This window comes from Lissotriton helveticus, chromosome 7 (genome assembly GCF_964261635.1).
Source record: "Lissotriton helveticus chromosome 7, aLisHel1.1, whole genome shotgun sequence".
NCBI lineage: Eukaryota > Metazoa > Chordata > Amphibia > Caudata > Salamandridae > Lissotriton > Lissotriton helveticus.
In genome coordinates this window covers 569613977-569628418 of record NC_136068.1, presented here as the reverse complement: position 1 = coordinate 569628418, position 14442 = coordinate 569613977, and the positions used below count along the sequence as shown (strand labels likewise).

Below are 14442 nucleotides of genomic sequence, written 5' to 3'. Positions count from 1 at the left end.
CATAAGGCGCAGACGCGACTCAAATGGAACGGGGTTATTACTAAACTTACACCATTATGGGACGCCAAGCGGCTCGGCTGCCTGAGATTTAGTAAGGGATTTACCCAGTGGGATAATATTGGAATCACAACAGTGGGGGACTTGTGGACCAGCAACGGGATGATCCCTTTCTCACAACTGCAGCAGCAGTATGAGTTGGGCTCTAACGAAACCTACAGATACATACAAATAAGACATGCATTGATGACAGTTATCGAGCCAGGGTCGACAGTCCCCGAATCTTCACCATTAGAAGACCGTCTACTCACTGATTTCATGCAGACAGGTGCCACATCACTCACATACCGGAAGCTACTGAATAATCTTCCAGATCCCCTGCTTAAATTAAAGGAGAAATGGGAGACCGAATTGGGTGCCATGGACGAGACAGACTGGAACGCCGCGTTGGCATCACCACGAGAAGCAGGCGTTTCAGCGCGATTTAGACTGGTACAATTTAAGATACTACACAGAGTTTACTACACCAGAACCACCCTGCATAAAATGCATAGAGCAGAACACCCGAACTGCCTTAGAGGTTGTGGCGAGGAAGGGACACTGCTGCACACGCTTTGGGACTGCCCGATTATTGCTGCATATTGGAGACAAATTATGCGCACCATTTCCCAAACCTTAGAGACTTCACTTGCACCGGACCCCCGGGTGTGCTTACTGAATGTTTGGGAAAGAAGTGATCTGACGCGCCGGAGGCAGCAGTGGGTTACGATTGGGGTCATGGTGGCCAAGCGAGATATAGCGCAGAAGTGGGGGGTGGCAGAGACACCGACGCTAACGCAGTGGTGCAGGGCGATGGACAGACTTATGGTGATCGAGCGAGCAGCATATAAAATGAGAGCTAACCCTCGCAAATGGAATAAGATATGGCAAGCATGGAACAGCTATAGGGGTGATCTGTGCGAACCTCTACCTGAGGACGACTTAGACAGCTCAGGGGACGAAGAAGGGATGGAGGGCTGATGCACTAGAGGACGGTTGGGAAGAACTGGGAAGGGGACTGGGACACGCATACATCTAAGTTCTGCCAGGATATGGGACAGGAGAGGGTTACGGGGGGATGCATGGGACCCGCAGCCAGCATGTGGTGCCTGAAGTACATAGCCTTTGCCATCTGTAAATACCTGAACTTAATGAGTCTAAAGTTTCATTGTATAAAAATAAAAATGTAAGACTACTCATACCGCATACATATCACGCGAAAGCCTTGTATAAACTATCGACAAATGCTGCGGGACCGGACGGTTGTCGGCTGAATAGCTGTGTAACCATGACTGTGAACTTTTTGTGTGATTAACGTTGAACCACCGGATTATACTGAACTAAGATGTATTTTATTGGCAATTACAAATAAAGTCTTACGGTTAAAAAAAAATAAATTAGCATGGCATGAGGTCATACGGAGTGTCAGAGGAAGAGAGTTCGAGAGTCTTGAAGTGCTTCCAGATAATGATTGGTTCATGTGTTGTTTTCGTTTGAAAGTGGAAGGCTCCAGGAGAAGGGATTGTAAGTTTTATGAACCCTGTTTTGCACCTGCAAATTTCAATTTTTGGGTTTAGGTAGATGAGTGAAGAGGAATACAGGGCTTAATGTGGGATGAAGCAGCTCTAAACTGAGCTCTCACCTCAATAGAAAGCCATTGGAGGGATAGCAGGACAGGATAGACATTTGAGTCCAGTAGCAAAGCAGGCTCCACCATGCAGAAATGCTCTGAGCGGAGCTAAGTGTGCTTTGATGATGCATGAGAGGAGTGAGCTCTCGTGGTCTAGTCTGGAGAGAACTAGTGCCTGAACAACTGATTCAAAGCCCTGTTCTAAAATGAACTGCCTGATACCCCAGAGTTGACTTAGTTGGAACTGGGTGCTCTTGGTCATGGCCGCGATTTGACTGAGGAGGTGATCCGATTGTTGAGAATGAAGCCAAGCGGATTGGCGTTCTAAATAATGGTGCGTTGACACTCCACGTCAAAGAGGCATTCTGTCCATTCTTGTACAGGTACGTCGTAATTCTTGCCAAGGTGTTGGAGAGAAGTGTAATGTCACCCAGGGTAGAAACATTCACATTGTTATGGGTAACGTCAGCGTACAGCTGAAAGAGGATCCCAGAGTTCCTAAGGGGCTCACAAAGTGGCTCATGATAGAGGTTAAATAGGTTTAGATAAAGGATCGAGCTTGAGAAACCGCTTATGACTTTTTTTTAAGACAGAGCTCCCAATTTTCTGTACTTGTAAATTGTTCATGAGATAAAAGGTAAACCAGTCAAGAACTACCCCATTGATGCCCCTTTGATTCCTGAGGATGCTGATAAGGGCGTAGTGGTTGGCTGCATCAAAGGCAACAGAGGGATTGAGAAGAACTAGAAGACATGATTTTCAAGTGCCAAGGATGCAGAGTGAGTCATCAACAATCTACAAAATGGTAGTCTCAGTGTTGTAGCCCTGTCTGAAGCCAGGTTGGAGAGTGTCCAGAAGGTTATTTTGCATGGCAGGATCATAACGTAAGCTGCTGCATCCCCTGTGGCACAGGAGGGATCCTAGCCCTTCACGGGGCTTCCAAAACTTCACGGGTCCCTATTCTGCCCAAGGCCAGAATACCTATGCGATATGGGACACCTCGTCACATTATGCAGAGGGGCCCTATCATTTTGCGTTAAGCCACTGTTGCTTGCATGTGAGATGGCAATCGGGAATCTACGCAGCTTGATATCACCTTACCTAGTAAAGGTAGGGAAGAGGCTAGATGTAAGTTGGCTGGGTCATCAAAGTCCAGTGATCTTTTTTTTTTAAAGCCGAGCGAATTGGCCAACTTTCAGACAGCTAGGGAAAGTACTTTTTTCAACAAAAGAGTTGACTAGGTTGGACTAAAAGGGGAGGAGCTGGTTGGTGAGCTCTTTACTGATGGAACCACCGATAGTGTCAGAATGGTGGTTTGATGGCTTCACCTTAGTTATGGTCTCCAGTAGTTCTGACACTGGCGCAAAAAGAGACCATGAACACGGTGCTTTGCACATTAAATTATCTTCAGCTATTTTCTAAGAAGAGGCTGGCAAGGAATAGTCTATGCCCTTTAATTTTTGTTGAAAAACTCCTCAAAGTCATTGCATGAGGACGTGGGCGTGGTTGTAGATGAAGGTTTGTTATCCAGCCTGATTACTTCGAATACATGTTTAGGTCGGTTCTTTATCGTGTCCAGGAGGGATCTGATATGCGTTGACATGGCTCTGAAAATGTGGTCTTGGTATCTTTTTCCCCTGGTTCTCAGCCTAACCGGACTCAGTGGAGAGGGTGATTGTCTCCATTCGTTCTCAAGTTCTCTGAGGTACTTTCTTCTTTCACACGTCTTTTGAGAACCAAGGTAGAGAAAGAGATTAAATTCCTCTATAAAGTTTTCAATGCAGTTATTAAATTTGTCAGTGGCTGCTTGATGTCAAGTTGGGGAATTAGCAAGGTGAGATTTGAGCGATCCTTATTTGCAAGGGCCTTAATATCGATGTTTCTGCAATCCCTAAACCAGATATTCTCCTTCCTTTGGTTGGCCAAAGGTTTTAGTGCACAAAAAGGTCACTGCGATGCAGTTGCAATGCAGCCATTACCACGCAAGCGTTGCATCGACTTGTGCTGGATGGCGCTATAACCTAAGGAATAGTAAGATTTACTATTCCAACACTTTCCCTACTGTACGTAGACTGGTGTTGGAATAGTAAGTCTTACTACTCCTAAGTCCAGCGCCCTCCAGCGCAAGTCGTTGTAACGACTTGTGTTGTAAAGACTGCGATGTAACATACCGCGAACATTTTGATCGCGTTGTTACATCACATATTCATTAGATACAGAATGTAGCCCTTGTAGTGTGTGGGTTTCTGTTAGTGTTGCAGGAGATCATTGTCATTAAGAAAGGAGGAGCAGGTGTTCATTGGTTTGCTGCTCTTGGTACCCAAGTAAAGATTGAAGTCACCCAACAAGATGATGTTGATGGAGCTAATGTTTTGGGATGAAATGAAATCTGTGTATTCTTCAACAACAGTTATAAGTTTGTCTGGAGGTTGATAAATAATGTTCACTCTGCACGTGAAGAAATGATAGCGAATCAAGGGAAGAAGCAAGCAACTTAGCAAGTTATTGTGGATGACAGCTAAACCCCCACTGTGCCTGTTTTTCCAGTCGCAGCGCAGAATGGAGGCAAAAGTCCAGTATGTTGTTTGCAGAACTTACTGAGCCAGGTTTCAGAGAAAAACATGATGTCCAGGTTGAAACTTGTGATCGTTTTAATGAAATCTCAAGGCAGTGTTCAGCTCCTTAGCAGTATTTATGAAGCATGCACCTGATATAAGAGCTGGTGAGTGTAGGCACCGGGTCTCCAGGGGGTGCGATGGCCATTTAGATAAGGGTAGTGTGAATTTGGGTGGCTGTGTGAGGTGGGTCAGGGGGTCTGTGGTTCTTGATAATGGTGAAAAAGGATATATAGCTTTGAGCTTCTTTGAATGGTTGCCTGTCAGTAAATTTAGGATGTTGTAGCTTTCAAGGAGAGTGACTGTTCCTTCTCATCAAGAGAGGAATACACCCAATGGGGTCTAGGAGCGTGGTTGTTTCTGGGAATACTGTACCTCTGTGGTCTGTTATTTAGGGGAGGGTATTGAAGTTACTGTATGCAACATTTGTAGTGAATCGCTGTGCAGACAAAAGACTTGGCATTAAGGACCTTATATATGTAGCATTAGTAGTTGTACTAGTAGCAGTACTAGTGGTCAAAGAAAGTATTTTGAGCAAGATCAGAAATGTTCCTGTGTGGTAATGGCAGAGGGATTTTAATATCATGTGCTCTACATCCATCATACTTCCTGACCGCGACTCCATCTTTCTCAAAAACCAATCCAGCCTGGATTTCCCTAGGGGTATCCAGGTCCTTTAACATCCATGGCCAGCTGCTCACAAAGCTGGTCTGAGCTTCTGATACATGTTTTTCATTAATGATACCGTAACTATTGAGCATCCTTTTGTTAGAATGGACCACCTATCTGGTGATCTCTCTTCAAATCTTTGCAACTGTTTGTTAGCAACTCATTGGAATGTCACACAGATGGAATGGCCATTAACTCAATCAGGGCTGCATTACAGACTACCTGTGAATGCAGCTTTTCTTCTGCATATGGGTTGCTCCACTGCAGATCAGATGATCATATTTCTCCTTATTAGTATCTCTTAAAGGGAATGTGTTCCTAAAGCTGTGTTGTGTATCACACCTTGTGTGCTGTTGCTCCTCCTTACCTTGCAGTGTCAGACGGGGAAAGAAAATCAGCCCTGGCAAAAATGTTCAAACTAGCCTGCTCCCTTCCTCATCTTTCTCGCTTTCTTTTCCTCCTCTCAGCTAAACTATCCACTGTGCCCGCTGTGGTTACCTGGTGGAGGGGGGGCTGGTTGGTGAAAGTGGTCGATGTGCCAGCAGTCGCCCGCTACCTTAAAAAACCTAGCATTTGGTGCTGCTACCCCCTAAAGAACTGCTCAATGGAATGAACGGGTAGTCCAGCACAGCCTGGTACCCACAGATGTCACTTTTCAAACAGAAAACCGTCTGTGATGTAAACCTGGAGACTTGGTGGTTAAAGTACCTGGACCCAACAGCACTGCAAGGCCTTGCTATATAAAACTGTTAACATCTAAACAAATGCCTGCCTGCAAGCACCTCTGCACAGCTCATGCTCACTAAGTGCAGGACTGGGCAAGTGACCTCTCGTCAGGCCACTCAAGGCGATGTCGGCCACACCTCCCTCTCCCTAAGATACAAGTCTGCTATAGGAGTCACTTCTCCCAGGCCATAGGGGTAGCATATAGGGTTGCCACATTTTCCAGAGAAAAGTACGGACACTCTATTCATAATTTAAGATTCTACAAAATCCCCAACATGATCCCTATGTACACTTTATATTAAATTGCCTGTACTCATTTTTAACACAACCAGTCTGTCCATGCTTACTTTAATAATTAGTCAAGGGTCATTAAGGGAGCTGTAGAACACAATTCAAAGTGTTTCTTCTTACATTTACTGTTTAAAGTATGTATTGATAAGGGGAACATTAAAATACCGGGCAGGTGTCAACCCTAGTGGCATACATGCCATTTGGGAATATATTTACTGGCCCTCAAGAACCTCAATTGGCACCCCATCGAAGGAAGATGTATTTAGAAGACTGCTTTCATCACCCACAGAGCCCTTCACTCTCATAACCCAAACTACCTAGGTTCCAAACTTTAGAAAGCAGGTAGAGCCAGGGCTCTCAGAAGCTCCAACTCACTTCTTCTCCTTTTCCTTCCAAACTGTAAAGTAAATCCTCACAGACTTGCTCATTCTCTGGAAATGTTCCTAGGATCTAGAACGCGCTCCCTAGAGATCTCCGCTGTAACCCATCCTTTCCATGCCTTAAACAGGACCTTAAATACCTTCTGCTCAACATTACTTTAATACTCAAACAAACTAAGCTATGCTCCCAAATCTTTAAGACCCTTTAAGGTGGGCATTTGATGGTTTAAGCTTCCACTTTGTCATTCACGCCATTAACGTGTTCTGTTACAATGTCTGTAACTATCCTGACTGTACAACTATTTTCTTGGTATGTGTATTTGGGTGTACCTCTATGTTTGATCTGTATACTTATATGTACTACTATGGAACGACCCTGCATTATATGTAAAGCGCTCTGATACCTTTGGGTCTAGCTAGCGCTATAAAAAACTTATAAATAATAATAATAATAAATAGTAAAAATATATAGTAAAATAGCGTACCTGCCAACAGACCGGATCCAGGCGGGAGACTCCCGATTTTAAAAGCCAAAATGGCTTTATTTTAACTTGCTCACGCCTGAAATAGCTTTTGTGTCAAAAGAAGTCAATGGGGAAAATACATTACCCCGATATTTTTTCAAAATCTTCCATCTTTCCTGCTCTGAAATGTTGATACTAGGTATGTATGAATTGGATACTGAGAGGTCGAGGGGTTTTCTTTGATTTCAGTTCCCCATAACCTTTCATTGATTTGGAGGCCATTTAAGAGGAAAAAAAGATACAATTAAGCAATTCTTATGATATTTAAAATTCGGTATCCCCACGCATATAGGGAGTGCCGTCATCAGGCATGTGATAGCCGCTGAAACGCTCACAATATAGTGGCAGTTTCCTGTTCGACCCGGTGACAGGCAAACAAACACAGTTGGCACGGCAACCGCACCACAAGGCGCACATAAAGGCGGCAAAATTATCTGCCGATGGAGTCGGTTACTGGTACTCAAATTGTGGGTTTCCGGCCCTCAGCCGAGGAAGTAAGTAATTCTAGACAATAGATTAGATAAACAACTTGCAGTTTTGGATTGTAAACACTAGATGGCGGAACGGAGACGAAAAACTACGACTAATAACCTCCCTTTGTTTGTGTCGCAAGAATAATACCGAATTCATCTGTCAGAATCAGTCATTATTAATGGAGTTACCGGAACCCACTCCATTTTTTTTGTTGCCTCCTTAGGACGATGGCTTTAATATTTTAATTCCCGCAGGAATGGAGGAAAGCAGCCCTTTTAACCTTGGACCGCTAGTCAACTTGCTGGCTTATCTCCAGTTATTCGATTTTGTTGGCCGAATTGAAAACCGAACGTGGAAAAAACATGTTTTTTTCAGACTATGGGCCCCTGCATTGGGTTAAGAGTTGCCAATCTAAAAATTCCCTTCCTCGGTCTATTGGACTACCCTGTTCGACCTTTACGTCTGATAATTTAATTAAATCAATTACTTCTTGTCTGTATACTTGTATATAGTTTGGGCACTCTGTTTTTTTTATCAAAATACCCAGGGACGGCTCAGTGTGCAATAAGCGTTTCCAATCCAGGATGCAGAAACACTTATGAACCTAAACCGTTCCATTGAGATTTTAAAAACTTGCTCTTGGGCGGGGTTCTGGAATGGCACCCTATGCCATGAGCTCTCACCAAGCTCAGGCAGGCTTATAGGCTGGGCTTTGTTTGAAAAAGAATAAGTGCTGGGGCTCAAAGTTTTGCTCAGAAGCCCGCAGCAGGCGGGGTTGAAGGTTGGGGAGCGAAATACCAAGGCCGCGTAGTCTGGATTGCATTTCATGCCTCTTTAATCTACTCCAAACGCTTCATGTCTCTTTATCTCATGCTTGCAGGTTATTTTTCATCCCTCCTTTCTCCTTTTGACACTGGTTCTCCCTTTTTCTCTTCCTCCTTCTTTCTCCATTTTAGATTTTTCTCTCTCTCTTGCCCTGGATCAAAGTGTGCTAAGGAAAAATAAGTGCTGGTCCCTAAAAATGAGTGTTGATAGGACTCCCTGCAACCACCAGCTCAAATTAAACACTGCCCATAGCATGCATGTCAACCCTTCTGAGTCAGGTGGGAAACCACCGATTTTAAGGCTAGTCTCCCGCCTCCCGATTCCTGTATGCAAAAAACCCAATTCCTCGTTGAAAAGATGCACGGGGACCACCACTGTGGTAAGCAGAAGCTTTATTGACCGTCAGCCATCAACCTCAGGCAGCAAATGCCGACCACAGAATATTGCAATGAAAACGTTGCTGACCCCAAGGTTCCCATTGTAATACAGACCCCACACATATCCCTTCGTACACAAAATAACATAACAAATAACAACAAATGGAGAAACAATAAGCAATAATGAAACAAGAAAGAAAACGCAAAGTATATGCAAGAATAATGCAATGATGGGAACACGAGAATGAGGTTGAAAGTAAAAGCTGAGAACACAATAGCACAACAACATCAATGCATTACATACTCACTATAACGTGTGGGAGGTTTCTTGTTTCGAACAGTACCCTCCGCTAAAACACCACTGCAATTCCCACCAGATACTGAGGCATCATTGTCAAAACAACCATCCAACTGACAACCACCGTGCTCAAACATAGCATCACGCCGACCACCCAGACTATCACGCACCACAGAGGTTTTATTTTCAGGAATAAGCTCAAACATAGCATCACACCGACCACACAGACTATCACGCACCATGGAGGTTTTATTCTCAGGAATAAGCTCGAACATAACATCACACTGACCACACAGACTATCACGCACCATGGAGGTTTTATTCTCAGGAACAACAGACAGCAGACTCTTACTCCACACCTTTCCTCCCGCAACCACAATCACATGATCACAAACACCAGCCACTTTGTTGGGAGAAGAAAATTTGGAGCAACCTTTCCTCTCAAACCCAAGTTTTTTGATGCGGACTCAGTCACCGGTTTTGACTACAAAGTCTGGCCATAAATCTTCACGCTGACTTTATTAGCCAAAGCTTTTCCCACAGCCAACACTTTTCCTAGCACATCATTGTCCACCATCTTACGATCCATCCAACTCCTGTTCAAATTAGTTCCAGCCACTCTTCCTCTCATAAAAGTGAATGGAGACACTCCAGTGACACCATGCGGGGTAGGTCTGTACACCCACAACATGTCCTTCTAGACCTTCTTCCAGTTCAAGTTATTCACCAGAGCTAACTGCAACTGATCTTTCACCACATGAATAAACCTCTCCACCAAATCATTACTCCTGGGGTGGTAAAGAGACGTTCTAATGTGGCGGGTGCCATGCTTTTGAAGAAATTCACGCATCTCAACAGAAACCAAGTTCCTCGGGATACCCTTCTCTGGCAAAAACTTCACTAAGGAAATCCAACACAACAGAAGGGGAAATATGTTCAACAACCTTAATATCGGGCCACCTAGATAAATAATAAGTACCAAAACAAATGTGGGTGTATCTACAAACACAGCAAAAGGTATCAAAATATCCAAACCCAATTTGTTCCAAGGCATGGACGGTGGCCCCACAGGTACAACAGGAGAAGGTACAGTAACTTGGGACTTGTTACTAATGACACAGGCATTACAATCTTTGACAAAATGTTCAGCCATTCTGTCAATACCGGGCCACCAGAAGTCTTCCCTAATTCTACATTTAAGCGCCCTAATGTCACAATGGCCATTATGGGCAAGGTGTAAAATCTTCATTCTAAGGCCTTCCGGAACAACGAGTAAGCCACCTCTACGCAAAATGCCATCGACCACAGATAGTTCATCACTAACTGTCCCAAAAGCAACAAGATTTTCCTTAACCTTGGGCTAACCCTGAACCATACACTTCTGGACATTTGACAAAACATCATCCTTTCCCAAAAATTCTAACCACTCCTTTTTGCACAACGCCACTTCAAATGCATTGTCCAGGGAACTCATCACACAAACCAAAATCAAATCTTCGTCATCAAAATTCACATCCATGTTACAATCGTCTTGTTCTGGTAACTTATATAAACAATCTGCAGCAAAATTCTTTTTTCCAGAAACTTGTTCTAGCTTATACTGAAACTTTTGCATACGATACTGCCACTTGGCAATGCGGGGAGTAGCTCTTCCACCACTGCGGGTACAAAATAAATTCACCAACGGTTTATGGTCTGTACGTAGGATGAATTCTCTCCCCCACAGGTAGGTTTTAAAATACTCAGTTCCCCAACACATGGCTAGGGCTTCCCTTTGAATGGTGGAATAGGTGGCTTCTGCCCCACGTAAAGTACGGGATGGAAAGGCTATTATCTCCTTACTGCCATTCGAGTGCTTTTGCAATAAAACTGCACCCAACCCATGCTGCTGGCATCGGTCATCAACATTCTCAAATCCTTATTGTTGAAAGACTTCAAGGGGTGTGCAGAAACTATGCATCCTTTAATTCCTTTAAAAACACACTCGCATTCGCTCGTCCATACCTATCTAGTATTCTTCTTGAGAAGATTACGTAACACTGCAGTCTTACTAGCAAATTGAGGAACAAATTTGGCATAAAATTCAATTAGTCCTAAAAAGGACCTGAGTTGATCTTTATATCTAGGTGACGATGCATCCTCAATGGCTTTCAAGATCTTCAATTTCGGTTTGACCCCATCGGCAGACACATGGTGTGCCAAATACCCTACAGCAGACCGGGCAAATTTGCATTTGTCTTTTCGCAACGACATGCCATTTTCCCTAAGAATTTCCAAAACCCTTCTTACTCTAGTATTATGCTCCTTGTTATCTTTACCATATATCAAATTATCATCTTGAAAAAAGATTACTCCTTTCACGCCTTTGAACAAAATGTCCATGACTCTTTGAAGCAAGGATGATGCGGACGCCAAACCGAAAGGCATACGGATATAGCGAAAGGCACCCTCCGGTGTGACAAATGAGGTTAAATATTTAGAACCATGATTCAGCTCAATTTGGTGATACACTGCTGACATGTCTCGGGACGTGAATACAGCAGCATGGTCTAAAGTAGCCAACATTCCATTAACAATGGGCAAAGGTTGGGGATCACCCCAAATGTTGCGATTAAGATTGAGGAGGTCCACACACAAACGCGAAGATTTGTCCGCCTTGTGGGCCAAGATGATTGGGGACAACCATTCAGAACCTTCTATGAGTTCAATGATAGACATGGCACACAATTTATGAAGCTCTTTAGGTTCTTGTCTAAGACACAAAGGTACTTCCTCAATGTATGAACCACAGGAATGTTATTGGATTTTAACACTATGCGATGTTTAAAACCACACAGCTTGCCTAAATGGTCACAAAATACCTCTTTAAATTTATTGACCCAATTTGTGCCATTAACATCTTGTTCCCCTTACAACAACATTAAGACTTGGATTCATCAAACGATCCCTAGTTATCACTAACTAAGGATGGTTGGGATCCAAGATTATGTTGAGATTACCTTGGTCATCCCAACACAATCTGACCCATTCTGTGCTACAAATAAATCAGTGTTAGTGGAATTGTCACAAAACTTTAAATCCGCTTTACACTTGCCAATGACTTCCACTTTTTTCCACCATACTCAAACAGCTTAATGTCAGTTGACTCTAATATAACATCATGGAATTTAGCAAATTCATCTACACATAAAAGGGTAACCAGAGAACCAAAATCAGCCATAATATTTACGCTATGGCCATTAACTGAGAGGTTGCAAAACGGAGGTTTCCTTTTAGCAACTTGTTTGATGAATACACAACTATCATTAAGTTGCCTTCGTTCCTCTTCACTAATCATTACGAGGTAACCATCACTACGCATGCTTGTATTATCAGCAATATCTTCACACATAGCACTAACAGCTTATTTTGTTTGACCACTTGCCCTGTAAATACAAGAAAAATGAGGCCACATTTGAAGCAAGTTTGATTCAAAGCTGTACAATGTTTAAAATTTGCCAAATGTGTTTTATCTACTACCACACCTGTAGCAAACAAAATCCTTATCATAACTTAATGAAGACCCCCTTGGCATTTTTGCAAATTTGAAACTTTGGTAAAGCATTAACTTCCTTGGATTCTAATTTGGGGCAACTAGCAACTAATTCTTTCATATAAATATCTGATTGTTCAATGCTTCTTGCATTTTGAATGCCAGTTCCAACCTAGGATCCTCACTAGCCAATAACCGCTCTTGGATTCTTCTATTGCATGTTTTTTCAATAAGTTGATCACAAATTATTTCTTCCTTCAAATCTCGATAATTACAGTTCAAGGACAAAGTGCGTAGGGCTGAAACAACATCGTCGATTGATTCTCCGGGAAGTTTTGCCCGTTGTAAAAACCTATGTCTTTCTAATACTACATTCTTTTTAGGGGAACATCTTTTGCACATAGTTTGAATTAAAGATGCATATTCATCAACGATAGGTTCAGCATTTCCCTCACTGCTGGGAAAGACATATACCATTTCGATCTGTAATATTTTCAAAATCGATCTACCCTTGGGACCTAAATTATACACTAAAAGGGCTTTTTTCTTTTTGGGTGTGAAGGTGTCACCCTCTATAGCATCAAGATAAGCTTTGAAAGCCTCATGCCGTAGTACCCAGTTCAACGGTGGAGAACCAGGCTCTGCTAAAAAGGGAGTTGGTGGAGCTATTCCCTCCATGACTAAAATTGCACTCAAGGATAGTTGCTGCCAGCATAAAAATAAAGTAAAGTAAGGACAGGCAATGATCAAAGGTGTGCCTGTCACCGTACACAAGATGGCACTTGAAACGTTGGTCACCGCATATGCAGCGATGGCATTAGGAAGAAAGTTTGGAGATCAACAGCAACTCTTTAGGGTGTGCCTGTCACAGTGAAGAAAATATACCTTAAAGCTGGGTGCCGCACGTACAGCGGGGGCATCTTGACATCCGGGGTAACCCTCTGTAGAAGAACGACACGTGCACAGCCACGCGATCATCCGCTGCCGCACGAGCTGCGATGACTTGGTTTCACGCGAGCTCGAACAAACGCCACCCAAATCCTGCTGAGGTCCCAATGGCTCACCAATTTGCTGAAAAATGCCACGGACACCACAGGAAGAGCAGCCAGGAACCCTGATAAAGAGAAGAAGACTGGAGTGCTAGGAACGCCAACACAGCATGTCCGGCACACCCAAGAAAGCAGGAACCGTGCTCCAGGAAGGGCGCAGGCAGCACAAAGGAGGTGGACAGTCTGACAGTCACTCGTCACCACTGAAAAGATGTATGGAGACCATCACTGTGGTAAGCAGAAGCTTTATTTACTGTCAGCCATCCACCTCAGGCAGCAACTGCCGACCACAGAATATTGCAATGGGAACGTTGCTGACCCCAATATTCCCATTCTAATACAGACCCCCCACTCGTCAGGCTTCTGCAGCCAGGGACTGGGCTTCTGTGACTCAGAGTATGCACTGCCAGTAACCTGTTCCTGCAGACCACTGCACAACATTTATTATTATGCCCTCTTTGCCTGCCATATGACTTTCTCCGTGCTCCTGACCGGTAATGTAAAAAACGACTATATTTTTATTTAGTCCCAGTACATGACAATGGACCCGATTCAGCTGGTGCTTTCCGGGGCTCAGCACCGGCAGTGAATTGGTTTCCGGTGCTCAGCACTGGCACCTAATTGTCAACACCATACTTGGAACAGTCTACCACATGGTGGCACTGCTCATCTAATTTAGAGAGGAGCAAAACAACGGTTGTTTAGGAATCCAATATACATTAAAATTGCTAATACCTGCCTCCCCAGCCATTCCTTTAGCTTTTGATACCTGGAATAATCTGAACTGTCGCATTTACATGCAAGAGAGATGGTTAGCAGTTGTTTTGACAGCGATGACAAGGGCGATGAGTGGTGCAAGGTGCAGTGGCCTCCTGGTCAGAACCCTGGCACTTAATATTTTACAAATTAAGCACTGGTTTGGTGGCTGTTTGTGGGCCTGTGTTATGGCCTGTGGCCACTTTTTCACTATTGAGATTTCCCTGATATTACCGTAAACATTGCCTGCAGCAAGCACA

At 43.7% G+C, this 14442-nt stretch overlaps 1 protein-coding gene across 3 annotated transcripts in view; it reads right to left on the bottom strand.

The window, feature by feature from the left end:
• Positions 1 to 14442, bottom strand: part of LOC144768759 (phosphatidylserine decarboxylase proenzyme, mitochondrial-like) — a 59461-nt gene that overhangs the window by 16333 nt on the left and 28686 nt on the right. The gene's annotated exons all lie outside the window — the stretch shown is intronic.